Below are 26,270 nucleotides of genomic sequence, written 5' to 3' on the forward strand. Positions count from 1 at the left end.
GTTTGGCCGTTACCCTGTGTCAGGCTAAAACGTCTAGGTTTTTTTTATCATGTTCTCCTACCTGTACGGCTTGGATATTGGAGCCCTCCTAGCCCCACGTTGCATCACCCACACAGCTCGCGTCCCATGCAGTTGAACTGCTGCAGCCTGAAAGAAGTGGCTTCAAGGCAGATGAGGTGTTTCCCGACTGTGCAACATTTAATCCATTGACAACTGAGGAGTGAAGCATTGCTGATACGGGAGTCAGGAGCAGTAATTTTGCATCAGCAGAGTGAAGGCTACTCAAGGTAACTTTAATCTGATTTTGGTAACAACTCAAGGTAACTTTAATCTGATTTTGGTAACAACAGCGGTGAAGATGTAGCAGTAAGGACCACAGCATGTGAGAAAGCTGCCTAAATACCTTGAGTCCCTGGAGAGTTCTTCTAGCTGATGCTCCCGCTATTTCCCGCACTACCTACGGTGTATATACACATGCTGTAATCACGCCATTCAGCATAGCCCTGCTTTGGTTCAGCCTCAGCTTTTGCACTCTGAAGCAGGAATTAATTTGCTGCAAGACTCTAGGGCCTGTGTTACGCACAGTGGTCTTTCTGCTCTTAAACGACCGTGCAAGTTCCTCGGGCACAGCACCATCCGTTTTCCTCTGGCACCTAGCCCCTCTCAAAATGCTCTTTTGTGGTTCTGTTGGCAATGCAGGAAGGAGACAGAATTTGCTCCAAATGGAGGCACCTGTCAGGGACCTGCTTTGAAAGTCCCTTCAGGACTCGGCTCCGGGAATAACAGTGGCTTTTGAGAAATGTGAGAGGAGTCCCAGCTCCCCCTCCTCACGCAGCTCCACCAGCCAAGGCAACGGGAAATCGTGGCAGGTTTCTGCCCGGTGAGATGGTGCGGCGCCCAGCAGCCTGGAGAGCCACGGGAGGGTTAAAGCGGTGCGTGCCCAAACCACACCTCTTCGCTCGCCTGCCTTTGTTCAGGCTGAGCCGACTGCGGGCACGGAGGTTGTGGGCAACTTGCCACTCTCCAGATGGACTTGCTGCCTCTAGTTCGCTTTTTTTTTTTTTTCTTTCCTTGCTGCAGGCTAAATCCTGATCCCGAGGAAGTCAGTGGCAAAACTCTCATCTGTTTCTAGGGGACCCAGGTCTGGCCCTCTGTAAATGAGTCAGGGCAAAATGGCAAATGGGTTGTGACAGAATATTTGTACCAAGACGTGTAGGTGAAAACTTGAATCGTCTCTCATAATTTTGGCTGCTGTAACAGCTGAGCTAATACTGAATTCCCTGAACACATGCTGAATTATCCATGCTCTTGAGATTGCACTGAAGCATCGAAATACATCTTTTTCCCTCAGAGTCTGTATGCAGCCCGACGTGTTAAGGTCAAGATCCGTACTCCAGAGAGAAGCAGATGGTATTCTGAGTGATGTGTTTTCACTCGCTGAGCATGAATATGAAAAAGCCTTCTTATTTTCCAAGCATATGAAAGTCAGTAATGTAGAACAGTCTCAGAGAATCTTAATATGTGAATAAACATGTGTGCTGCAAGAGTTTATTTTGGTCTTTGTGCTCACTATGAATTCCTAAGACTAAATGATACCCGAATACTATATATCATTGTTTTTATTAACTTGGTTCAAACATCACATCTGTGCCAAAAGGCTATTTCAACTTGTGTAGATTTATAATAATTCTGACCTTGGTAATGAATTAAACAAAAGCAATCCTGCAGTCAGTAAATGCTCACTTTGCAGAAGTCCCTATGTATGATAAATACCAAATACCTCAGGGATGTTCTGAAGTGTGTATGACATAGTCAATCTATATTGTGGAGTGAATGTGACGAAGTCAATTGCTGGAAACTCTCAGCAAACAAGTTACATTGAGTTTTAAAGCCCGTTCCTGCTCTCTGCATCATGCAGCCTCTAGGAAGGAGGCTTAGGCCAAAGGCAGGTTTAATTGCACTAAGGACCCTTCCCATCCTTTATGTCCCTCAAAGCACGTCTCACCTTGTCCAAGTGCACAGCCGTGTGTGTCCCTCTCCCTAGCACCTTCACCACCAGGCAGCTCAAAGGCTTGTGCCCTCCTAGCTTTATTTCTCCCGTTCCCCCAGCTGGGTAGAAAGGGAGGGTACCAGCCACACAGGGAAAGAGCAAGACATCTTGCACCATCTCCTACCGCCTTGGTACCCTGGCTCACTGTTTAGCCCTACAGTGGGCAGAGTCAGTCAGGTTGTTTCTCTGAGTATATGCCACATAGGGAAGCCAGCTTCTGTTCCCTCTCTCCAGAACAGTTGAGCTTAAGAGGGGAGAGAGGGAAAACAAAATGTTTTTAATATTTGGAGTGACCACGTCAAGTCCTATTGAGTCAGTGGAAAGAGATCCATTGATTTCAGGGAGACTTGGAATAGACTTTAAAATTGCTCGTACATCTGAGAGGGATACAAAGTAGAAAATCAGGGAAAAGGTTCTTAAACATTTTTCCCTCTAATCCTTCACCTGTACCAGCTGTTGGAAAACATCTTGCCAAACATCCTCTCTCATCATGCTCACTACAGAAATTTCCTGAGCTTGTCCAGCCAACCAAAACATTAATTTCTACTAAGACACACACAACCCCCCACCTTTCTCGCCAGCTCAAGTAACATTAAATGTTTCACTCAAACACAGAAAAACAGAGATTCAGAGCCGAGGCTGCTGCTTCTCCATGAGCACTGTGTATTTTTAATGTTTCTGGCTAAAGATGTGAGGTAAGGAAGAAGTGGAAGTGAGAACAGTGAATTCCATGTTAAAAGAGTCATATGCAGGTTTTAAACAGCATTTTTAAGTGCACCTAAAGAATTTGAAGCTATATCCATTTTGTGCACAGAAAATTGCATGGTTGTGCCACTTCTTTGTGCACAACAAAGAAGAAACTGCAAATGCCTGTATAAAATGTCATCTCTCTGCTCATTTACCAGCTTGCCAAATGCAAATAGATGTGCCTGCAAATTCTGCAAGGGCAGTGTGGGAGTCTGTGTTGAAAATATGCCCTTTTCGTGGTGTTTAGATGTTTCCTTAGCTTGTTCTTATCTGCTTATTTTTCCCCCGTACCTCTAAGCCATGTAACCAAGAGTAAAAAAAAAACCTCTGACAGCCTGAAGTACCCCAATAATCAACAGGTCGTTGACTCTCAAGAGTATTAAAGCCCAGAAATGAAGGCTGCTAGAAACTTTATTTGAAAGCTGACTGACTGATGGATGGAGCAAACCACAATGGCAGGCATTTAAAAACCCAGTTGGCTGTGCCACACTCGCACTCTTGAGTGTGAACAGAACGCACTGTACCTCCTCTGAAAAGTCTTGCAGCACAGTAGTTCCTTTATGAATTTTGATAACCAGGTTGCACACCATGCATTTTAAATACCCCAAGACACCAACCCACTGATTATCTGCACTTGTTTTATTTATTTCAAATGTGATTTTTTTTTGAGTGAGATAACTAGCAGCATACACTAATGCTAACAGTGGAAAATTGACATTAAAACACTCTTTTGCCTTGGAATAGGTGGAAAAATCCTTTTAAAATCACAGATTTCTCGTGCACTCTTTTTTTTTTGGCCAGATCTGTACTCTAAATCTGCTTTTAACCCATTTTGACCCTAAAGCTTATTCGTTTGTTAAGAAAATAGATCCCCAGAGACTTTAGTTGCCCAGTATGTGCACAGTAATAGATGGTATTGTATGGTATTTGGAAGTAGATCTCTGCAGTCTTAATTCTTTTCCTAGTTCTGATTCACTGGCTGACTGGGGGAAATATTTTACCAAGTATGCTTTATTTCACCTCATTCCTAACAAAATAACTTTAGCCTTTATTATGGCTGTAGCTTGACCCACCAGAACACTGAATACACGTCCCGGACTTGCGGTGCTGCTGTGTGGATTCTCAGACCCCTTAGCACGGACCCAGGCTCCTCAGCGTAATCAGTATTATGATGAGGAGGAGCTGGGTCCCCGTAGCCAGTAGGATGAAGGAGATGTTAACTGGTGATAATGCCCAAGGATGGACTGTGGGGCAGCCTCAGTGAAAGGGAGCTGCAGCCCATCTTTCAAAAGTGAAGCAGCCAGCTTGGAGGAAGGGCAGCCTCTGCTCCCAGCTCCTCCCTGCCCCTGAGGGTTGCCCTAATCCAGGGACAGTTTAGTGTAAAAGCAGCCCTGCTCTCTCCTATCGCCGTGTGTTGTGCTGAGCTCAGGGAACATTTACCGCCTGGCAGCAAGGTGGGAGGATCGTACTGAGCCTATGCATCCTCGAGCAGGCTGGGTACTCCTGCATGGCCCTGTCAACACCCAGGATGTGCTAGTACCGGAGAGAGTGTAAAGACAGGCAGTAAACCTCAGTCTTCCCTCCTGTAATCCGTGCCTATCTCTTCTCATCCTACGTGCCGTAGCAGAAAAATCTTCTCTTCTCAAGTGACCTTATTATTTTAATCTTTTTTTATCCTGTGCTGTGTTTAGAGATCTCTTATGAGACCTTCTGCTTTTTTCTGGACTTAGGGCAATTCAAGCCTATCTTTCTTGCAGAACAGTGCCCCAGACTGCACACAGTAATTCCCAGTAACTTTATAGAGGAGAAGGCTGATTGTGTGTCTCATGGAGAGTAATTCTGTTTGTGCATTGCTGGTCTGGGGCTACCTTCTTTCGCAACAACATGCAGTTGCTGTTCCCGCTTGTGATCCACTACAGTCGCTAGACTGGTTTCTGCAGAACGGCTATCCAGGCAGCTGTTCTGCGTCCTACAATATATAGTTGGCTACTCCTGGTGAAGTGCAGAATCTATAAGCTTGTCTCCAGAGTAGCATGTTTTTCTGTTAGACCTTAAAAACACCAGTTTGCCAAGATCATTTTGAATTCTAATCCTGTCCTCCAAACTCCTGACAATCCCTCCCTGCTGGCTGCCATCTGTATATTCTCTCTGTTCCATCGTCTGGGGCATGAATAAAAAATATTGAATATGACTAAACCTGGGAAGGACTGTGCAGCACCTAGTCCCTATGTCCTTCCATTCTGACTGGCAATACAGCTATTCTCCAAGTATGGCCTTCCTGCCTTATTGTGTCTTCCTCTAGACTATGCTTCTCAAAGCTGTCTTTTACGACAATTTTCCCGACTCGGTACAAATGCCATACTAAAGTGAAAGGCTGCTATTCAACTCCTTTCCTTTTGCTATGCTTGTGTTTACTATTGCTAAATTATTATTTGCTACAACAACATCAGTTCTGAGAGGAATGATCTGATGGGTGCGTTATCTCCTAGATCTGCCTCATTTTCCACTTTAGAGGTAGGCACCGCATTTGCCCTTCCCTACTCTCCTGCCTTAGCCAAGGTGATCTCTTTTGCAAGTGAAATAGTGAGTAATTCTAACATTAATCCAAGTTTTTTAAGAAGTGTCCTGCCTTCTTTAAGAACTTCTGGTTTAGATACATTTCTCAGGGAGTCTTATCTATTTACTCTTTGATCCTTTCGAGATCTGTGTTCTAGACCTCCATTATTTTATTCTGCATCTCCTCCTTGTTGTCTCACTCTGCCACACTGTTCCCAGAAGGTGTCTGAGCAGCTAACCCCTTCCCCTCAGTAACGTCATGGTGTAAGAGCAGCACTGCCTCGAATTTTGGAGATTGCTGTCACTTTTCAAAAACACTGTCAAGCCAGTCTTCCTGGTCTGAAGGCCCAAAGTAGCTCTGTGCTATAACAACAATTGTGCAATTTTTCCCTTTTATCATTTCCTAAAAACCTTCCTCAGGTCTATCTCCCAGTTCGATCTGAACCTTAGAGCAAATGGGTGCATATTGGTCTGTAGGGCAACATCTGCAACCTGATTTCCCAGCCATTCTTCCCAGGCACATGACATGCATTTATATTACTATATCCCAGATACGAGAAATGTTCCATCAAGTCCCTCTGCCACTATCAAAATAATAATTGAATTGGTATAAATAAATCAGCTCTTTCTGCAAGGTCCCTGTACATCCAGGAACGCATCGAGCTCTGCAGATCCTGGAGGGTGTTCAGGAAGCTCCACCTGCCCCCTCATCTTTCCCAGGGCAGGTTGTTTCCTAGCCCTTCGCAAAGACTTCGGCCTCTCTCCAAGCCACGGGAGCTGATGCTCACAGCCGCCTGCATGAGGCTGGTCAGCCCTTGTGCCGAAAAAGCCGGCAGCAGTGCTCCCAGGAGCTGCGGCAGCAAAGAGGGGGCAGAGCGTCCGGCTCCTGTGATGCTTCATCTGTGCAGGAAAGCTGGAATTTTAGGCTTGCTAAATTGCCCTGTCATTATAGGAGTGCTGCAGAGGCTCTGATCTAAAACCTACCCCAGCAGATTAGGAATGTGTCAGATGCCGAACCCCTCAAAAGTGCTAATACCTTGCTGCCCTTTTATGTGGTTTAAGTCCTGCATTTGTTTTGGAGCCAACCGACAGTGCCAGGAAAGAAGATGAAGCAACCTTTGCCAGTCCTCCCTTTGTAAACCTACATTGCACAGTGGGAAGCAGGAGAATTTACTTTAACTAAAGCCAAGTCAGTGGTTTAATCTTTGTAAACATGTCTTAAGTGCTCTGCCTCTTATCTTTATGCCATGGCTTTTGTACCAAAAAGAATGGGTAAAAAGCTACTCAGCCAGAAATCACAGTTCTGACATAAAAACTGTTCATTAATCACTTTCTGTTGAGCTCTGTGTGTGTGCGCCTGCGTCTATGTCTGTATGTATTTGTACTCTTATTTTGTTCAACCAGCTACTGGTGACCTGTAACGCAAACGCAGGCTGCTCCTAAAAGTGCCAACACACTTAGAAAGAAAGAAAGAAAGCAGGCGAGAAAGAAAGAAAGAAAGGAAGAAAGGAAGAATGCAAGAGAAAGAAAAAGGAAGGAAGGAAGGAAGAAAAGCAAAGAAAAGAAAGAAAGAAATGAAAGAAAGAGAAAGTAAGTAAGAAAGAAAGGGTTAAATAGTTCAAAAGAAAAATCCTGGTAGGACAAAATTTGGATTCTTTCGGATTCTCTGGAAAAGTCTTCCATGGAGTTAAATGTCTTTTGGACCCTTAGGATGATAGAAGCTAAGTTCAGGAACAGAAAGCAGTCTAGCACTCCATATGTACGTGTGTGCGTGTGAATCAGAGAAGTGTTTTAAATTGTTGTTTATTGAAAAATGGAAATCCTTATGCAAGTCTTGTTTGCTGCCTTTTTAGGACTTTTTAAAATAGGTTATCATTGTGGATGCTGATAACACACAAAAAACAGTCATTGCCAAACAGTAGTGTGAAGACTCAGCTTTTCATCTAAGACTTTCAGAAAAATATTTCCTTCCCACTGCACGTAAACATAAATATATGTTTATATTTAATTTGCGTGGAGCAGGACAGCCTCATATATCACTCCCCGCTGCAGCATAAAGAATGTCACATAGAGTATGAGGAAATTTGAGGCACAAAATAATACTGCTTTTTGCATGTAACACTGAGTAACTGGACTTCTAAAGTGAAAATAGGAGAATGATATGGACTTAAAAATGTTGGTGAACTAGAAAAAGTCAACAGCGATCCCTTAGATACAAGGTGAGCTTGGGGATCAGCTGTTTCTTTATTTGTATGAGGCAGTTTTATGTATGTCTTATCTCTATGCTATGCAGTTGCAGGCACTCAAGGCACATTTTCTTAGGTACTGTATTTACAAACCTTTCTTCAGGTAGGTTTCTTTTTAGCCCTTTGTTATTATAACGGTAAAGGACAAATTGAGTGTACTGTGCATGAAAAAGGTGCATGAAAACTTCTTACCCAGAAGCTTTAGGACATAACCACAGCCAGACCATTTTGGTATTGACATCAGAAGGGGTCCCTTGGTACAAATGAGGCACAAGTGAAGAACCTGTGTGTCTTCTGAATCCCTTCTGAACTGGGACACTAACACGACGGTGACATTCATCGTGGGTTGCTGAAGCGCTGCTTCTTTTGAAGACTGTAAAACGTCGTGAGACTTCAGTCCGCAGAGAGGCCAGCAGGAGAGGTTTCCTTGGAGCACAATCAGCTGCAAAGAGAAGTAAGGGATATATGTGTGCATGTGTGAATACATATATGTGTGTGTATATATATTTTTTAACTAGATTTAAAATAAAATTAAACAAACCCTCTGTAGCACAAGAAGAAAGACCTGTGAGAGCGGAGGGTCTTCGCAGAGCCTTCAGGAAGGCTCTTCAGTGGACTCACTCACAAGGTAAAGCGCTCAAGAGAAATAAAGCACGAGAAGTCACTCTGGGCTCTGAGAGAAGCTGGGGCTGGTTTCTTGTTGACCAGAGGGGCATTGCACTGTTTAACATCTCTGAGACGCAAGTCTGGGCTGGAGAGAAAGGTCTTCAGAGGCACTGCAGGCTCATATGTCCACCCAGCAAGGCTTGCTAGCCAAGCAAGGCGTTATGCTGCCATGGCTCCCCTTTTCCCAGACCTAACAAGGTTTAGGGCTCGTTAGTCTGGGTATCAGCACAGTGCAGTGCTGCATACTCCGCGGAGGTACTCCATACGCCCTATTGACATGGCTGCACACTTTAGCCACAGGCAGATTTCCCAGATCGCTACAGAAAATCAAGGGCTGTCTCCTTGAATAGTTTTTTGTCTTCTACCTTTTGTTTGCCCTATTTTTTTAAAATAGCCCAGATTTTTCTGTATGAGAGGAAGGCTACCAATGCAAATGTTATAGATTTTCCTGTTAGATCCAGTTTTCCTATGATAGACCTCCTCTTGACTGTAGCAGAGAGACTGATTATAAAATGAACAATTAGAGATGGCTTGGGTGTAACTGATGACAGCTGGATTATATTTATTGTTATCTCCAAACAGAATGAAGTCCAAACCAATGAAGTATATTCATTGTGCCTTAAAGAGCAAATTTCCTTTAGCTGAAAACAATGCTGGGAGAAACTCAGCTGGGAGAAAGATTTTATTAACAGGAAAATCTGAATGATGATTGAGAATCACTGGATAATACTTAAGTAGATGCCCAAAAGCCACACCCAAGAAAGAAATCTGCACTCATTAAATGGTCTGCCTCAGAAGGGAAGTAAAACTTCTTATGCGTATGTGTATATGGACCCCAAGAGAAAATTCAAAAAAGGCTTAATGACAATGCATATAAATTAGAAGGCAGGATTTTGAGAAAATTGGTAAAAGGAGTATCAGGTCACAAGGAGAGCCACGACAAGCAGAGCTAAGGAAATTTGCCCATTGAGGAGTATTTTGTTGTATGTTTGGGATTTTATTTAAGTATTTCCAGAACATAAAGGAACCTAATAATGACACGAGTTCATTACGAGATGGAAATAGTAAAACTGCCAATAATAAGGAAGTAAAAGAAGGCTTATTCTGCAATATTTCTGTTCTATATCCAAGGGGAAAAACTTTAATCATTTATTCATGTCACCTAACGGTAATCACATACTTTTTTGTTCTAGTCGTAACTAAAGAGGAGGTTAAACAGCAGATAATGAAGTCGGGCAAAGATCTGAGTAACCTGCATCCAGCAGTCGGAAAAAAGCCAGCCAAAGAAAATAAATCTTAGTACGCTGGGGAAGTTCCAGATGCCTGGGAGAAAGCTAGCGTGATGAATGGCACAGCCTGGGTAATTTGTGGGCCTGTCAGCCTGACACTGATCCCAGGGATTCGACTTGGTACTGCACAACATTTTGATCAGGCAACAAGGGTGATACAAAATCAATGGGGCACATGCCAGATGCACTGAAAGCAGGCACACTTCTGGCCTCAAAATACACTTGCACATAGGGTATGTTCACTATTAATAGATGTTTCTGGTGTGTATGTGTTTGTGTGCGCACAGAGGAAGAGAGAGCCGGATGAGGAAGGCAACAGATGGGAGTTAGATCTTCTGGCCTTACTGAGAGTTAGACCTTATGGTGGTGGTAATGTTCCCGAGACTATTCAGAAATAAACCATAAGAATATCCTGAACTGGAAAATGTAGCTAATAGTGAAAGATCTAAAGGGACCATCCAGGCAAAAGGTGGTTTGATCACAACATATAGCCATCCATATAATAACAAATGCCGCTAGAGGCTGTTTCAGTCTGGCAGCCAGACACACAAGATTCAGTGGCTGGAGTTTGAAATAAATTTCCAATTAAAATTAATTAACTGTAAAAAAGCACTTCATCGCTGGAACAACTCACAATGGGTAAAAAATGTTTATACTGGAAAATTTTCTAGAACGATCTGTTTTATTCCAACCATTGTCTTTGGACCTGAAGCAGGAGCTGATCTCAGCAAGTCCTGTGCCCCATGTAAAAAGGACATTAGACTGAAGGTCCGCAGCGAGCTAGGTTCTTAAATTCTATGACCTGCAAAGAAACAAAGGCAGTGGTGCTCGCTGAGGGACTTGCTCCGCGTCACGTGCCTGCCAGCAGAGGCTCCACTCCTGCTGAAGTGAGTGGTTTCTGAAAATGAGGAGATGCTTCATTCCAGATGAAATTCATGTAGGGGCAGCATAACAGGATGGCACCAAACAGCTTGGTGGTCCGAAAAATAGCAGCGTGGTAATCTAAAGGAATCAGTGAAGAGCATGGTGGGAGAAGGGTGGTTATTCTCTATCTCCAGCCTTTCCTTTAGCATATTACATTCAAATAATTCCTTGGACTTGAAGTGACACTCCTTATCACATAGATTAGATTGAGCTATTTTGGGAAATCAGAGGAAAATATTAGGGTTTTTGCTTTGTTCATTTTATAGTCATTTGGATCTTAGTGTAAAACTATTGTTGAGCAAGTTGGCAATACTACCAGTTCCCAATAGCACCGTTTCATCCCCTCTCTGCACAAGCCAAAAAAAACTCCAGAAAGTGAGAAGCACTATGTAAGGTAAAAGACGGTTAAGAAAATGGCCATCAGAAGCTATCAATCAGAGCTGCTGTCTGTAATGTCTCCTAGCTAAACCAGATCAAACTTAAAATAAACTGTAACCAGCAGTGGGAGGACATCTGTGGACTGTCAAATTTGGTGCAAAGGTTGGCAAAAATCATTGTGGCCAGTGTGATTCATAGATATCAACCAAATACAAACAAAAGCTGTTTCTTTTCTGACACACGTGCTTTTGTGGCTTGAGTCACACAGAGACCTATTGTTGAATTATTTTATCTTTTTTCTTTTGCAGATTCCAGTGGAGAAATAAGCTCAAAGAGCTGTTGAGGCAGAGTGTGTCCTGCATGCAGACTAGTGAGATGGGTCTCTCATCTCAGGCTCTTTTCTTACACCTTTCTGTCCTTGTTCCTTTTTTCCATCCCACTAACTGTCATCCAGAGATGTGATTGTAAATGGTGGGGGTCACACTTTCATGAGCTCAGGGTGTTGTGACCACAGGAGACCTCAGTGCTGTTTTCAAGAACCACCGGGGCTCTGGCTAATTATTTGGGTGTTTAAAGCATAGTCAAGTCCAACTACACCAACAACACTAGAGGCAGTGCCGATCTGGGATGTTAAACCTGGCTCTACACATGTCCCAATTACATGCTGCTTTGGTCTGCAGCAAAACCATGCCAGGCAAAAGACACACATATACATTCTTTCCTACCCTGCACAGCACCTAGCTGGGCCTCAGCTCTTATAACAAAACAAGATGGTCTTCCTCTCATTGTAGAACCAAAACTCTAATGTCTGTTCACCCCCCGATATTGACCTAATGTGATATTGCTTATATATAGCCTTGGCCCTTGCTGCCAGCATTTCAGCTGGTTTTACTCATGTGAATAATGTGCCCTGCAGAGGACTGGCCTCGAAAGTAGTTTGGATAACCATGGGATGGACTTCTGGCTGGTCTGTGAGCCACTTGATTCCTTGATTCTGTATTTCCTTGGCAAAAATGATGAACGAACATAAAGCAAAAACAAAAGGCCTGCCTCCGTGAGTGATCTGTGCTAGGGGCTGCTAAATCAAGCAGCCTGACAGAGGTGAGGCTACCACAGCTCCATGTCCCCAGGTCTAGCCAGTAGCAAGGCAGACAATATATCCCTGATAGGCGCACAGGCACACACAAGCAAACGGGGCTCTTGGCCAACCCTCAAACCACACTGTTTCTCCAGTCTAGTAGCCAGATGGTCCCTCCAGTCGCCAACTCCTAGACCCTCTGGTGTCTCCAGTGTCCAGCTCGGACGGATGGCCACTTCAATACTGAGCTCCCAAGCCTCTTATTCTGTTCACCCGCTAGTCCAGTTTCACATTCACTAGTGATCACACATTGACATGCATAGCTGCACAATATGCACAGACTCCAGTCTCCCCACTTGCTGGCACTTAGACCTCCAAACACACAGGTAAACACATAAGGGAAAGCTCTTCACCCAGGAAAATACTTAGAAATGGAATTTAATGAGAAGACAGGACAGACTGTGCTGACTAGGTGCAGGGCACAGCCAGACAAGTGTACTGACCAGTCCCATTTACAAGTAATGGGTCCCATTTATCCCCTTAACCTTCTATTTTCCTGTGCTTTTTCCTTCCCAAACCACCCTGATCTCTCCTTTTTCCCCACTTTGGTTTCTCCTTGAAACATACCATAGCAAGTCTTGTACAATCCCAAGGTGCTCTTCACCAGCTTCACATATCCCTGCAGGCAGGAACCTCCCTCAATCTGAAAGGGGATCCTGAGAGCCTCTCCCATGACTCATGGTGATGGGTGTCCCCACTGGCCCCTGGGGCTGATGCTCTTCTGGGACAGCCCCAGGAGGAGCTGGGCCACAATGCTCGGCTTTCTCTGAATAGGCTATTGGGTCCCTCACCAGCCAGTGCACCTCCATGCTCCTTCGTGTGTGTGGAGATGAGCCAGATAATCCGACTACTTGTATCATGCCCAGATACCTCAGTGACCAGCTGTGCAACTTCAGTGCCAAATCGTGGCAAAGGGCAGGGAAGAGAGACGGCTGAACTTTTGAAGCACCACTGGAGAAATCTAATTTGGAAAAAGTTACTATAGCACATAGATCAGCATGAGTCTGCTCTGTGTGGATACCTCATTGCAAAGACTAATGTGTAATTTGCTGTAATTTTGCATCTCTGAAGTTTTACATTATGTCAAGATTCCTGATGCTTAGGAAGTCTGTTATACCGTTATACACTAATGAATGTCAGGACAGGCAATGTCATTTTCCATGCCCTGTGCCATAGAAAGTGCGCTCCCTAATCTGCCTGTAGCATGCAATTTCCAATAACGTTAGTGGGGCTCATTCACTGGCTCTCCTAAAGCTTCTCCTTACTCTGGAAATGAACAGAAAGGAGCTTAGAGGAAAAGGTAGAAAGTTAATTTTCTTCTCATTAGACCTGGACGGCTACCTACAAAGTATTTCCTAAGTGTGCCAGCTCATATAAAACATTTACTTTCCTTCACCCAAACGCACATTCCTGTCTCTGCTTACTACAAATATTTTAGCAACAGAGTTTGCTGGCAGGACGTCTCACGGAAACAATAGTTAAGTGAATAGCAGGCAATATTAGATTTACAGATAATAGATAAGTGCAGATTAGCAAGCCTGAGACATTTTGAAAATCCACTTATCAAAAATTAGGTCATAGCTGGCGGAGGCAGTAATGGGATCTCTGGCCATGCTGTGATCGAAGAGGACTTTGAGGCTTTTTGTTGAAAGCTCAAGCCCCGAGTCTGGCTTGGGAAGGTGACTTATCATCCATCTCCCTGCAGAAAAACTGTGTGTCCCAGCTGAAAAGAGGAAAAGAAGGTACAAGGTTGACAGGTCTTTCTTCTCTTATTTGATGTGCGTGGAGTCTTGTGAGCGCTCTGCCGACTAGCCACCACCTCCATAAGCCCCTTGTTACACCACTGATGAAGAGGAATGATGTCATGATGACCTTTGCCTTCAGCAACAGGCTTCTCCCTCCAAGCTTCAGCACTAAAACCTCTATGGAGAAAGGTCAGAGTTCTTGCTTTAACTCAGTGTGATCAGAGCAGATATCTCAAATGTGTATGGGTCCTTCACCAGGATGCTCCATGAGTCAATCTTTGATGTAGCCATCCCCATCATAAATGTCCATCACTGAAGGTCATGCTGAACTTTGCTGCTGCCCTTACCAGTCTGGCTTCCTTACAGCTGTTGTCTCAGAAAGGGAGGGCTGAAAGAAAGCGCAGAAGGTTTTACACAGCTGATTAATCAAAGGCACTTCTTCTGTCCTCAGCTTCTTCACGTCAGTCAATGGGCTCCTTCTCTATTGCTTTTTTTTTTCCCCCAGGTCTCAGGATTTTTAGGTGGCTCAGGCAGTATTCACTATTTTCCTTACTGTCCACATTCCCAGAGGCAAATAATTCCTCCAGAAGCAAAGGGAAATTTATGTTCTCAGCTGAAGTATCTAACAAGCTGACCAAGTGATCTCTCAAGACTTAAATCAAAAGGCAGGGAATCTAAAAAGTCACTATTGTCTTGTTCAAACTTAGTTTTTCAGTGCTGACTGGTGTTTGAAAACAGCAGTAGCTTTTCTCATTTTTATCCCCTTCTTCTCCATTTCTTTCCCACTTCAGTCACCAATGAAGGAGTTGTTGAGATGGTCTTAGTCTAAGCCTGAACCATTATCCAGAAGAAATTCCAGTCTGCTCTTTCTAGATGTTAGTGGCAGTTATTAATATTTACCTTTCCTGCAGTGGCTTTGGAGGGCTGACATGTGATTTCACAGTACTGTATTTACAGATCCTCCAAGGACAGAGCACTTGTATTATTTTGCTAATGCCCTTGTCCTCTTCTATGGCAACTCTGCTGCCTCTGAGCTAATGTATGCTTCAGAAGAAATAGAGCCCAAATGCATGCACTAATTTTTGCCAGATAGCTCCACAATACGTTAGAAACTGGAATCTATCTCTGCTACACACCTGTTGAGAACTACACTACTGTCATCTTTTCCGCCTATTTTCCCTTCTGATATAGCCAGTATGTGGAAACTTTCATTAAAAAAGTATTATTCTTACTAAGGCAATATACGGATTTGCTGTTGTGGATAACTTGCTTGGCAGTTTACTGACACCAACAACAGCAAAGCACACAGTGGTAAAAGGAAGCTAAATTCTTGTGCTGGCTTTATGCTGAAGGTCTTTGTGTTTGCTGTTTCCTAATTCCAAGAATTGTTTGGAAGGTTCTGCAGGTATCAGCATTTTAATATAATAATTTCCATATAGTCAAAGAGAAACTCAAGATTTTGGTTTTTGCACCTGAATTTGCAGGTTTCAGAGCGAACTGAAAGACTTCTGAAGGATATCCTTCTACAGTTACTTCTTGAAGTGTAAAGCTTTTGAGGATGATGATTCATAAAGCATTAATGCCTGTATACCAATGCACGCAGCATGGGGAATAAGCAGGAAGAGTTAGAGATCTGTGTGCGGTCGCAGGGCCATGATCTCATTGCGGTTGCAGAGACATGGTGGGATAGTTCACATGACTGGGATGCGGTCATGGATGGCTATGTGCTTTTTAGGAAAGACAGGCCAGGAAGGCGAGGTGGTGGAGTTGCTCTTTATGTGAGGGAGCAACTAGAATGTATGGAGCTCTGCCTCGGGGTGGATGAAGAGCAAGTTGAGAGCCTATGGGTAAGGATTAAAGGGCAGGGTAACATGGGTGACACTGTTGTGGGGGTCTACTACAGGCCACCTGATCAGGAGGAAGCCATAGATGAGGCCTTCTACAGACAGCTGGAAGAAGCCTCACGATCACAGGCCCTGGTTCTCATGGGAGACTTCAACCACCCTGATATCTGTTGGGAAGACAGCACAGCTAGGCACAAACAGTCAAAGAGGTTCCTGCAAAGCATTGATGATAATTTCTTGACTCAGGTGGTGGAGACGCCAACGAGGAGAGGTGCAATGCTAGACCTTGTACTAACGAACAAAGAAGGTCTAGTTGGAGAGGTGAAGGTTGGAGGCAGCCTTGGCTGCAGTGACCATGAGATGGTGGAGTTCAGGATCCTACGAGGAGGGAGCAGGGCAATGAGTAGGATTGCAACGCTGGACTTCAGGAGAGCTGACTTTGGCCTCTTCAGGGACCTACTTAGGGGAATCTCATGGGGTAGGGCCCTAGAAGGAAGAGGGGTCCAAGAAAGCTGGTTAATATTCAAGCGTCACTTCCTCCAGGCTCAGGATCAGTGCATCCCTCTGAGGAAGAAGTCCAGCAAAGCGGGCAGGAGACCTGCCTGGATGAGCAAGGAACTCCTGGCCAAACTCCAACAGAAGAAGGAAGTGTACAGAATGTGGAAAAGGGGACAGGCCACTTGGGAGGAATACAGGGACATTGTCAGAGCGTGCAGGGATGCGACAAGAAAGGCTAAGGCCCGTTTGGAATTAAATCTGGCAAGGGATGTCAAGGACAACAAGAAGGCCTTCTTCAAATACATCAATAGCAAAAGGAAGACTAGGGAAAACGTGGGCCCGCTGCTGAATGGGGCGGGTGCCCTGGTGACAAAAGATACAGAGAAGGCAGAGTTATTGAATGCTGCCTTTGTTTCAGTCTTCACTGCTAAGGCCAGCCCTCAGGAATTCCAGACCTTGGGGACAAGAGAGCAAGTCTGGAGAAAGGAAGACTCTCCCTTGGTCGAGGAGGATCGGGTTAGAGATCATTCGGGCAAACCCGACATCCACAAATCCATGGGCCCTGACGGGATGCACCCACGAGTGCTGAGGGAGCTGGCGGATGTTATCGCTAGGCCACTCTCCATCATCTTGGAAAGGTCATGGCAATCAGGAGAGGTGCCTGAGGACTGGAAGAAAGCCAATGTCACGCCAGTCTTCCAAAAGGGCAAGAAGGAGGAGCCAGGAAACTACAGGCCAGTCAGCCTCACCTCCATCCCTGGAAAGGTGATGGAACAGCTCCTCTTGAAGGTCATCACTAAGCATCTGGAGGACAAGAAGGTGATCAGGAGTAGTCAGCATGGATTCACCAAAGGGAAATCATGCTTGACCAATCTGATAGCCTTCTATGACGGAATGACTGGCTGGGTAGATGAGGGCAGAGCAGTGGAAGTTGTCTTTCTGGACTTCAGCAAGGCTTTGGACACTGTCTCCCATCACATCCTCCTAGGTAAGCTCAGGAAGTGTGGGCTAGATGAGTGGACGGTGAGGTGGCTTGAGAACTGGCTGGATGGCCGAGCGCAGAGGGTTGTGGTGAATGGCGCAGAGTCAAGTTGGAGGCCTGTGGCTAGTGGTGTCCCCCAGGGGTCAGTCCTGGGTCCAGTCTTGTTCAATATATTCATCAATGACCTGGAGGAAGGGACAGAGTGCACCCTCAGCAAGTTTGCTGATGATACTAAACTGGGGGGAGAGGCTAACGCACCAGAAGACTGTGCTGCCATTGAGAGGGACCTGGACAGGCTGGAGAGGTGGGCGGAGAGGAACCTCCTGAAGTTCAACAAAGGCAAGTGCAAGGTCCTGCACCTAGGCAGGAATAATCCCATGCACCAGGACAGGCTGGGGGTTGACCTGCTGGAAAGTAGCTCTGCAGAGAAGGACCTGGGAGTGCTGGTGGACAACAAGTTAAACATGAGCCAGCAGTGTGCCCTTGTGGCCAAGAAGGCCAATGGTCTCCTGGGATGCATTAGGCAGAGTGTTGCCAGCAGGTGGAGGGAGGTGATCCTGCCCCTCTACTCAGCCCTGGTGAGGCCTCACCTGGAGTACTGTGTCCAGTTCTGGGCTCCCCAGTACAAGAGAGACATGGCACTCCTGGAGAGAGTCCAGCGGAGGGCTACCAAGATGATTAGAGGGCTGGAGCATCTCTCCTATGAAGAAAGATTGCAAGAGCTGGGCCTGTTCAGCCTGGAGAAGAGAAGATTGAGAGGGGATCTCATCAACGTGTACAAGTATCTGAAGGGGGAGTGTCAAGAGGATGAGGCCAGCCTCTTCTCCGTGGTGCCCAGCAACAGGACAAGAGGCAATGGGCAGAAACTGAACCACAGGAAGTTCCATCTGAACCTGAGAAAAAACTTCTTCCCTGTGAGGGTGACAGAGCATTGGAACAGGTTGCCCAGAGAGGCGGTGGAGTCTCCTTCGCTGGAGATATTCAAAAGCCGTCTGGACGTGATCCTGGGCAATATGCTTTAGAGGACCCTGCTTGAGCAGGGAGGTTGGACTAGATGATCTCCAGAGGTCCCTTCCAACCTAAACGATTCTGTGATTCTGTGATTCTGTGATTTCTTCCTTCCTCAGGGAACCAAGCCTGCGAGTGGAAACAAGGTCTGCAATTCCAGTGAGGAAGTCAGCACAGGAGTGTCAGGGCTCACACCACAGGAGACGATAATGAATTGATGGGACCGCATGACTGGACCATGAGAACCAATTGACTGGGTGAAAGAGAAGGCAGGAACAGAGGAACACCGTTAGTCAATCCAAAGATGAGACAAGAGAGACCTCGGTGCAAACGAGTGGCAGACCGGAGGAGTCCGTAGGCTCATAGCTGAAGACAGCATGTGTACATGGCTTTCTGAAGGGAAATCTCTAGCAGATGGAAAGTCACTGAAGACCCCACTTGGTACCCCACTTAATACTGAGTCACAGGGCATCAATCCACAACACTTCAGTGAATCCTGCAGGAACAAAAAGCAAGTTTGGCTCAATCTATAATTCAGCTATATATTTAAAAAGCAACATAGGCCTCACTAATGCCATGTAGCTTTGTTCCTGAATTATTTAAGCTTAGCTTTTTAAATCAGGAGGAAATTAGACAAATGTAAATGTATTATGAGATGGAGCCAGAGCACCTGCCTATGCCTCTTTACTCATCATCCCCAAGATAACTCCAGTGGTGAAAAGAAGAAGCAGTTAGCATTTCTTCCACAAACACTAAAAGCAGCACCAAGTAATGATATGTATGAATTACATCTACTCTTGTATGTATCTTGTATTGTTTGCACCTTCCTTTAAAGCATCTGCAGCTAGCAATCATCAGAGGCAGAATACTAGATTGCAGGAGGTATTTGTCTTACCTACAATGGCAATTCCTATCTATCTCACTACCGGCTATATTTTGTTTTCCTTTCACCCTTTCTTTAAAAGGTCATCAGGGTGCATCCATGTCCCCACTATGAGAATGTATCAAGAATGCCATTCAAAGGCAAAAGATGGACATCCAATATTAGATCCGCCAGGTAATGAAATGTTTCTTTTTCATGCTTCTTTAGTCATAGCAATTTCTGTGATGCTGTAATATATATCTAATAAAATGATGATATCTTGCTTCCGTTGATTATATGAGTATCGTGCTTAATGCACTCACGCTTCCGAAGGTTACTGCTCCTTTTGTCTTGTCTCCTGCAACAATACTCAGAAGACCATACATTTAAAGAAGCAATTAGCACATTGCAGTGGTACAGACGTCAACTATTCCCCATGGTGATGAAATCCCAAAGGCAATGCATGTGCTAACAAACTGAATAATGCCAGGGAACATTCCTGGGCACTGAGACTCAGTCATCCATATTGCTAAATTGTCATACCCGTTTCAGGCACATTTTTATCCCAGCCCAACTAGCAGTCTCTCAAACATCCCCCAGTTTTGGAGTCAGTGTGGGCCGCTGACCATTTCCCTTGGGTAGTTTGGATGTGGTCCAACGCCTCTGCAGCATTTCATAGCGTATGTGTAGGTCCTCCTGTGCCCAGTGGCCTTATTTCCGGAGAGCAGTGATGGACATGGTTAATTTACCAGCCTTGGTCCAGCCAGAGTGTCCTGTCTGACGTTCACATCTTATCTTCATTCCTCACACTCCTAGTCTCGCTACGCTTACCAGGCCTCTCCTGTCCGTTAACATGTCACAGAATGCACAGCTAATGAGTTGGGCAAGGATAGTCATCATCCTTCGTACTCCCTTACAGTTAATGTGTTAAGGTCAATAGGACTCTCAAAGGGTCTTGGGTGGAGCAATTTTTCATATTTAGGGCTCTCCTCACCCGCAGTCAGGCACTGCATCCATTCTGCAAAGGGTGGGATCTCCAGTGGCCGGCAAGCTGAGAAGCACATGAGAGAGCCGATGGGGAAAGCTGTGGAAGAGAACGGGCTGTACCCCCGCTTTGGGGTGGGGTGCCTACGGCTGGTCCCTCTGGCACAGACTCATGCTGCCTGTCATTTTTCGGAATTAAATTCTTAAACTAGCCCTTTCTTAAGGGCTGTTAACGGAGACTTTCCAGGCAGGCAAGTTGCTTTCTAGGTGCCATAGCTATTTGGTGAATAGGAGGGTTGAGGAAACATAATATGTTTACACCTTTAGAGGGGAAGCAGGTTGCCCTTATTTGCCTAAATGATCTGTGGATCAAGCCCTCAGTCGGGCACTGCTGAGATTTACAGAGTTGCCTGCCAGTCAAGCACCGTTCCCTCCTGCGGGATCTCCGTAAGCCTCGTTGTAGCTCCTCTATCGCTAAACCCCACTGCAGCTTCCTGAGCAAGCGCCCCATGGGGTGCGAATGAAATGCAGCCCCCGCGCAGAGGGCCAGGACAAGGTCAGCATCCCTTCAGAGTCACTGTAACGGGGCCAAAAGGAAACTCAGGCAGTGTCGAGGCGCTGTGGTGCTGCAGGGCACGGCATTCCCTCTCTCCTCAGTAGCCCTGTGCGTCATCTGACACTGCGTGACATGCAGAGCCATAAGCACAGGCTTTCTCCGTCTGAGCGCACACCATATGGGTGCCTCGTTGCCTTTACATGCTGCTGCAGGTTTCCTGCAGCATATGTTCAGCCTCTCGCAGCTGGAAACAGTAAGAAGTAGTTTGATCTGCATGTTATACTCAGGAAGGATTGGAGTTTGCAAATTTTTAGCACTCTGCACGCTAGCAAGCCCATAATAATCTTTATTGGCTGGTTTGCCTGCTTTACGGCTGCAGTTTTCATCCTCCTATGAGAGGCTGCAAGCGCTTCCTGCAGGAGCAAAAGGCTATTGTCACTTTATCACTTCACCATCATGTACCTCCATCCGCTGCTCGCTTTTTTGTGAGAAAACCCCCACATTCTGCATTGCTTCTGTCCATCAGACGAAAGGGTAGAGCTGGCATTTTGCCATATTTGGCAAGTGTGGGTTGATATAAACTGTCTGGGGCTTTTTATAGCACCTATCACCAGAGTATCAAAGCACTGAAATACTGTTGTTTCTACTTGCCTCCCTACTGATCTTATCACCAAAGGCCAAACCTGCTAGAGACCATGGGTCTTCCATGTGGTATCACTTAGAGGTTTTGTTTTGTTAGATAGTCAACACTGCGATAGTCTCTAATGCCTGAGTCAGATTCCAGGCTTTAATTAGAAATGATGGTAAATGCGCTGTTCATAGGAGCTTTTTGCAAGGTGACTTTAACACAGTTTATAGAAGTGTTTTCTTAAATTCATTTCTTTCATGCCATGAAGCCTTTAGTGCTTGAGGAAATCTACGGACATTGTAGCCATTGAAACTGATGTCACAAAGTTCTGCCACAGGTGAAGCCCTCATAGGAAACATCACAGAAATGGATTTATAAGAGATCCACACTGTTTAGAAAATAGCTGGCTGTGCCATTCCGATTTGACTGATGGTTTTGTCCATAATCTATATAGTAGTTATATTAGACCTTTTAAATTTCAACATATTTTTATACTTTGGCACTCTCCAGACACTCTGAAATAAATCTTGTGGGTTTCTTTGCATGTTGCAACAACTGGGTGTGTGTAACTGTGGTCAGTTTTAATAGGTATTAATACAGTGAGTAGCAAGCAAATTATAACTGTTTCACATTAGACATAATTTTACAGCAGACAATTTTATAAGGAGAATGGAATGAATCAAATACAGTAATTTGTATTAAAATATCTTTTACATTCCCTGTGTTCCAGTGGAACTGATGACAAGCCTAGAGAAGCATGCTAGGACAAACAGACCAGAAAATTAAATTCTTCTAGCTTTCATATGCCACAGCAGGAATAATTTGCATTTCTTTTTCTTTCTCAGCCTTTCTTTTTGTTTTCTTTTTTGGAGAGAAGATAACAATTTAATCTTACATTTCCAGATCGTATCAAAAATATTTTTTTTCATTTTCATAGAACTGTCATCTTTTTTGGTTCTTTTGGATGGAATCTAGTATGGTATTCATGATAAATGGCATTCACTTTGCACACGAATAAAGCCAAATGGTTAAAGCCAAAGTTGGAATCTCAGGATTCCAGATCTTTGGGGAAAGTTTATTCTCTTAATTGAGCATATATATGTGCCAGATGTCCAAGATCCAACTGTATTTTTGACCCACACCCCGTGATAAAAGGGGCTGTGCTCAAGCACATATCCCACTGAAAGTGGAGTACTTAAATACGCTGGGTGCCTTAGCACTGAGGCACTGGCAGCTTTGAGCTTCGTGCATCCCTTTAGTTAGGAGATACCTCCAAGGGCTCTGAGGGCTTCATAGCTGTTGGCACTGTGGGAAATCTGAGGTCAAGATTTCCTTAGCATAATAACTCCCTCAGCCTGATCTTAACTGCCCATAAATTTAGTATCTTGCCCAAGTCACTCATCTAGCAATAATCAATGTAGAGAGAGATAGATACACTTGTAAGGGGGCCATTTATCCCATTCTCATATGGGTAGTCAAGATAGGTGTGAAGACTAAGGTCCAAAGGTGCCTGTCTTTATCTTTGATTACAAAGAGAGCCCGAACAAAAAGCTTAGCTTGATGCCTGACATTTAGATAGCTGCCCTAAAGTTGGCAGGCTACCACTGCGGCAGAGGCAGCAGTATCCATGGAAAGCATGCAGGTAATGGACGGCATCACGTCTGAGGTTTTGTTTTCAAACCCCTTCTTTACCTTGCAGCAGACACAGCCTCGGCAAGTCTCTGAGTTAATCATAAATCAGAACAATTGCTGCCTTCTCCACCAGATCTTTACCACTTGTAAAATAAGGGCTAGTAAAATATTTGCAACAGCTCCTTACACAAGGCTAATGCACAGTCATTAGTCAACATATGCAAAGGGCTGCGTGATTCATGGAGCAAGGACGTTGAGTCTGCCTCTTTGTTTTAGAGTTTTCCATAACACTCATCAATTGCTCTGAAGTTCTGACCCTATAAACACTTCTGCATGGCCATAACTTTTTTTCATATGAGGAGTTTCATCGATGAGCTAAGCCCTGATATCACTCACCACACAGTTACTTATACCCACTCACTTTATTTGTAAACTCAAAGACCTTTTCTCAGAAGGTCAAAAGCCCAAGACACTTTATACTACTTACATGACTAAACTCAGGTACGTCTCCTGAGTGTCTTTGAAGACATTTGAAGTGTCTTTATTTCTTGGCAATAGATAATATTTTCTGTTTTCTTTAGAAAAATACAAGCTCTGTAAATACATGAAAACAGTTTTTTTAAAAAGCACTAATTCTTTCTTTCTTCCCCCCTTGCTTTTTTATTAATCTAGCCTTATGCCATTCCTGCGGAGAAGGGCTTAATTTTTTGGGACAGCTAATATTGGTGATATTCAGAGCTAAGTGATGGGAAAGTTTAAAAAAATGATTGATCATATTTCTTTTTCATATTGTATTATTTATTTTTTCATAGGGTTGATACACTGCTCTGCATGCATACCTTTAAGAGATACTGAAACCCAGCAAAATCTTACCCACCAAAATGGTTTTTTTCTTTTAGATAACTTGTTTTCTCATCACTGGCACAATGTGGTCAGATTTGAGGTTTTATCATAAGTCTGGCAATGAGACTTCTTTTTTATGAAGCCTCAGTTTATAAGGTCATGTGATTACATGCAGATTAAGGCTTGCATTTGAAGAGGAAAAAGTTGTCGACGGGTGCAGAACCTGGAAACTACACTCTAACATTAAATGTAAATTTTTCCAACAGGCATCCCCTTGAGAAGTTATTGGGGTCTTCACAGCACTAGGTTTTATTCTGAGGCATCTTCAGAGGGAAAGAAGGGGCAGAAGTGAGGATGAAGGCCAGGAATGAAGCTGTGGGGCTTTAAGACAGAAAGGAGAGAACGATTCAGAGGAGGAGGGAGCTGTGAAGGGATGGTGATTTCCCAGAGAGCTCTCCAAGCAGCTGCTACTTCATGAGCCTTTCACAGCCCGACTGAGCATCTTGGGTGAGCCTCAACCCTCCCATGCATCTCGATGAGACAGAGATAAGATGGCCCCATGGTTTGGAGCCAACTATCCTTCCATCCTCCGCTATCCACCACATGCATGCAATTTAGCTGCTCAGTGTGGTTTCTGTACATGCATGTGGCCACAGAGTGGTTGCGCAGTTCTCCTGGCCCATGACATTATTTCATGCTCAACAAAAGCTGTTGCTTTTATATTAGCATTTTATACAAGATTTTTAGGGGAAAAAAAGATTGCTTCTGTACAGTGGAGCAGAAGGCTCAGATCTCTTGACTGCAGACTAAGAGCACTAACTGTAGGTCCACCGCCCAGGGATAAGGACAAGGAGGGGAAAAGGAGGTATGGGCTTTTGAGAGCAAGAAATGTGGATACAGGAAGGGTGCGTTCTGTTTCCAGCCAAGCCAGAGAGATTTTCTTGATATTGTTCTTCTTGAACAATATGTTCTCTTCTTACACTCCGCATTTGTTAAACAGGTATAACTTCCGCACATCTGTTTGCCCCGCTGCAGAATTATGGACACTCATGTCTGCATATCATTACTAATATGTCAAGACCCATATAAATAAATGACAGGTAGTGCTACCTGGGGACTCTGCTTGCAGGCCAGGTGAGTATAACATGGCCTTGAGGCTTTTCCCTGTGTTGCCTTCCGAAAGCCTGTCTTTTGCCACAGCTCAGGAGAATTTGCTACTCCCTTGATCCTTTTAACATATTCTTCTTTCAGGCTGTCTCAGCTCAGCTTGGTCTGTTCTTGCTCTAATTTTAAGCCTTCAGCCAGTCCCCAGCTGTCTCGTGTACTGAAAAAGTGCTATGCATCACTAGTGTATTGTTTGCAATATGGCCTGTTCTCCATGCATTTTATAACATAACTAATAGCTAACAACAGCTAGTAGTTGTGCATAGATTTTACATGTGTAGTAATAAACAGATGCACTGCAGACACCATATTTGAGTATTAGGTCTGCTCTCCTCAATCAATTGCATTAAAAAAAACCTTCTTTCCTGTGAGGCTGACAGAGCATTGGAACAGGTTGCCCAGAGAGGTAGTGGAGTCTCCTTCCCTGGAGATATTCAAAACCCATCTGGATGTGATCCTGGGCAATATGCTCTAGAGGACCCTGCCTGAGCAGGGAGGTTGGACTAGATGATCTCCAGAGGTCCCTTCCAACCTAAACCATTCTGTGATTCTGTGATTCTGTGATTCTGTGAAAAGTCAAAATAGCTATAGCAAAGTTAGTACAATTCTACCAGTGCCTTCTAGTATCACCAGTGAGAGGGTTAGCAGCACTTTAAGGTCACTCTGGTCAAAGACTAGCTGGAAGCCCAAGTAGAAACATTACTGAAGGTGTTTGGAGTTGCCTTCCCCACCTCTTGGCAGCATTCAGAAAAGAGATAGTTCACCTTTGGATCTTTTCTGGTGTGGTAAACTCTCTGGATCTGCTTATTTTTAGTCTAGGCAGATGCCGAGGAGGAATCTGTGACGAATTCACACTCTTTAGCTGACTGAATTTTCCAGGTATGTTCCCTCTGATGTTTTTGCAGAGGGTGAGATTCTCACAGTTGAATAAATGTCATTACATTTTCTCTGTGTGTAGCACATCTGCCAAAAAGTGTGAAGATCTACTATCTAGTCAAGACACTTCTAGTGCTTTCCTTTTACTTGGCATAGTAGTTAGAAAGATCATCACAGGCTTTCCTTTTACTGTAATCAGTGTTATTGAATAGCAGACATTGAAACACTGGTTTCAATGGAAATAGAAAGAGTGGAAATATAAGAGCAATGCAAGCCCATCCACATCTATGAGACAATGCCATTATATGCTTCCAACCATCCTGGAAAACAAAGAAATGTACAATGTATAACACTGCAGTCACAGCCTTAAAACTCTGAGCAATAAAGAAAACAGCAGCGAGTATCATGTTAAAATTTAACAAGTTGGAAAGAATAATCAACCCGTGCTTAGACAACAGTCACATGAAAGTGTCCTAAAAATATTTGGCATCACGGTTGTCTCCCTCCCCCGACTAAAGGGGTAACCACTTTCCAGCAGCCCCAGGGTTGATTTGCCTCTCATTCCCTCCAAAGTAGCTGATGAAATAACTGAGCTTGTGCGATGACCAAGTGAGCCACCTGTGGAAGGCTGACTGAATTTGACAATGAGGTGGA

The sequence above is a fragment of the Struthio camelus genome, chromosome 1 (genome assembly GCF_040807025.1).
Source record: "Struthio camelus isolate bStrCam1 chromosome 1, bStrCam1.hap1, whole genome shotgun sequence".
NCBI lineage: Eukaryota > Metazoa > Chordata > Aves > Struthioniformes > Struthionidae > Struthio > Struthio camelus.